At 40.8% G+C, this 3,231-nt stretch overlaps 1 protein-coding gene across 1 annotated transcript in view; it reads right to left on the bottom strand.

Annotated features, from left to right (window-relative positions):
* The window catches only part of LOC126409145 (solute carrier family 22 member 13-like), a 14,725-nt gene extending 12,369 nt beyond the window's left edge, over positions 1-2,356 (bottom strand). Inside the window, exon 1 of the mRNA XM_050075099.1 lies at positions 2,298-2,356. The gene's annotated coding sequence lies outside the window, so the exon portion shown is untranslated. The remainder of the gene's footprint in view (positions 1-2,297) is intronic.
* Positions 2,357-3,231: the final 875 nt, after the last annotated feature.

Here is a 3,231-nt window from a genome sequence, read left to right on the forward strand (position 1 = left end):
CCAACAACAGCAAAAAGACACAAAACAGCCAAAAGAAGACACAAATCGACAATAAAGAGACAAAAACTACTACAAAGATACACATAACAACCAAAAAAGACACAAAATTACCTACAACAGACACAAAGGAATTACAAAAAGACACAAAAGACTTAAAAAAATACCTAAAAGAGACAAAATTATCGCAAAAGACACAATCACCTAAAAGAGACACAAAATGACAACAACGAAACACAAAACAACCAAAAAAGACAAAATAATTACCTCAATATGACACAAAATTACCTTTAAGAAACCTAACAACCACAAAACAACTACCAACAGACACAAAATGATCAAAAAAGACACAAAATTACCCAAAGGAGTCCCAACGACTACAAAAAGACACAATACATCCACACAGAGACACAAAATGGCTACTAAGACAAACACAAAACAACCAAAAGAGACACAAAATTACCTAAAACAGACACAAAGGGATTACAAAAAGACACAAAAGACTAAAAAAAATACCTAAAAGAGACACAAAATTACTGTAGTAAAACACAACATTACCTAATGGAGACCCAACAACTACAAAAAGACACAAAACAACCACAAGGAGACACCAAAGAACTACAAAAGGTCACAAAACCATGACTACAACAACTACAAGGAGACACAAAACAACTCCAAAAAGACCATTGTCTCGTAATCCACCCATGATTATTACATACAGCTATGCCAAAAACATTTTATAGGGAACTGTGTGCCCTTCAATAAACACAATAAGAACATCTTGTTTTTGCAGTCTTATATAAGATTTTCGGAATCTGAGGGAAGTTGCACTTTGACAAGCTGCATAAAATATGTTAGGAGGATATAAAAAGTTAGGCGACATAAAATTTACTCTGAGTTTATGAGGTTAATATTGTAAAATCCAATCTAATTCAATATAGCAGTGTCATAATAAATTCTACTTTTATGAACCCCATGAGTTTAATTTGCTGCTGACAGAGCTGTTTATCTTACCTGCCAAAGTCTTACCGTAAGTGCCATACACATGTGGTTGTTTGGGGCTATTCACATTTTTGTGCAAGACCTCAGCCGGTCATAGAAGCCGGAGAACATGGAGAAAACTGTAGTTTATCAGGCCTTTCTTATTGTAATGACAAAAAGATGGTGAGATGATGGTGAAGAAAAAGACTCCGCTGATACAGACTTGTTTTGTATCAAGAGAACTTTATTAGCAAGCCACTATCAGATCAAGCTTCTGCAGTAGCCTGGGAAAGATTCAGCCAATCATCGAAACTCCCCGCTGTCTGTCCCCTCAAACTCCACGTTTTAAGGCCTGTAAGACATCCTCATCCATATTCATAATATTAGCTCATTTCTGATAACATAATGAAATACAAAGCCATCCCTCTAACCAAAAGTGGTCATTCCTTTCTCCAGTTTCCGAAGGTTCTTTGTCCGTGCAAAACAGACTAATGTATACAGTCCTTTAGTTTCTCCACGTAAGTTTCTGGAGGTAAATTCTACATGCATAAACACAACATGACAGTGGCGCCTTTCTAGTCGGCAGTAAACCACCCGTGAATCTATACATCATGAAGCAGGTACCCTTCGAGATGTTCCTTACGAGAAGCAACGCAGTTAGCCTTCACGTATGTGCCATGCAGTTACCATGTATGCATGTATCCTGTGGATGACCCCTTGTATCTTGACAGACTCATGGATTCCTGTTTGCATCTGTAGAGCTGTAGACCCTACAGCACAGCTAGAATGATGGATTCATCCTTACAGTCAGAAACAACAGTGTCTGGGTGGACAGCAGCCTCTAAAAGCATATTAAAAATAAATCAGCATTGATGTACATCTGATGAGCAGACACCGCCAAACCTACACAGACACGGGAAGAACATGCAAACTCCACCCCACGCCGCCCCAGCCAGCCGGCCAGTGGGTTAAAACACTGAACCCTCTTGCAGTGAGGTGACGGTGCTAACCACTGCACCACTGTGCCACCCACTTTTGTATATGTAATATTTTTTTCAAAGAATAGAAAAAGATAAATGTTTGTACGTCCTATGATTTATTTCTATTACTTTCTACACTAACCTCTAAGTACTTCTCAGTTCATTTCAAACAACTTTATTTATCCCGGAAGGGCAATTCAGTTTTACAGTTTACCCAGACCATACACAAGCTCACAGGCAGTAACAAGCAGCAATCAACAGTAGTAAATACTTCTGCCCATGTACTGCTGCAATAACCAGTCTCCCTTTGGAGATCAATAAAAGCGTGTCTTATCTTACCCAAGCATGGCCAGCACAGCTCCAGTCCTGGCTGTCTTCCCTGAAAAGTTGCACTGTCCTCGGTGCCACTTGGCCAGGCTGGTCTGGCTGGGTGGTCAGCTTCTTATCAGTCTGGAAACGAGCCATTATTGCTTTATGATTGGCCGACTGTGGGACAGTCCATCCTTGGCTCTTACTGTCTCAGTTACAGATTCACACGTGCACAAATACGTGGTTGAGTTTCAGGATAAGCAGACACGTGCCTGGTTATAACAGAGTGCAACAAACGGTTTGTTTTTCCAGTGGAAGAACTGTGAGTAAAACTAGATACTACCATTGATATTAATTAGTAACGACCTGTGACCCTTTATCGCAGTGATTTTTCTCCTCACAGACTGACTGTTTAATCTCAATATTTTAAGGTAACTGTACTGTATCTCACATCAACATGACCACCATTAGATAACAGCCAAAATAAATAAAAGATCTTTCATTCATTTATTTAACCACCTATCCTGTTGGGACTTGTGGGGGGGCTGGAGCCTATCCCAGCTGACACTGGGTGAGAGGCAGGGTACACCCTGGACAGGTCACCAGACTATCACAGGGTTGACACATAGAGACAGACAACCATTCACATTCACACCTACAGGCAAGTTAGAGTCACCAATTAACCTGCATGTCTTTGGACTGTGGGAGGAAACCAGAGCACCCGGAGAAAACCCACCCTGATACAGGGAGAACACCCTGGGCTCGACCCAGGATCTCTCTTGCTGTGAGGTGACAATGCTAACCACTGCACCACTGCTTGTTTGTGGGTTTTTTCCCTGTGGTTATCATATCTTTAAACCCCAGGCTGGGAACCACTCCTGACAGAAGTTGGTTTGAGGGCGAAGCACATATGGATCAAGCAGAGCACAATGAACTTGTGTATAATACATGCAGGTGATATGAG

Source organism: Epinephelus moara, chromosome 21, assembly GCF_006386435.1.
Source record: "Epinephelus moara isolate mb chromosome 21, YSFRI_EMoa_1.0, whole genome shotgun sequence".
Taxonomy (NCBI): Eukaryota; Metazoa; Chordata; class Actinopteri; order Perciformes; family Serranidae; genus Epinephelus; species Epinephelus moara.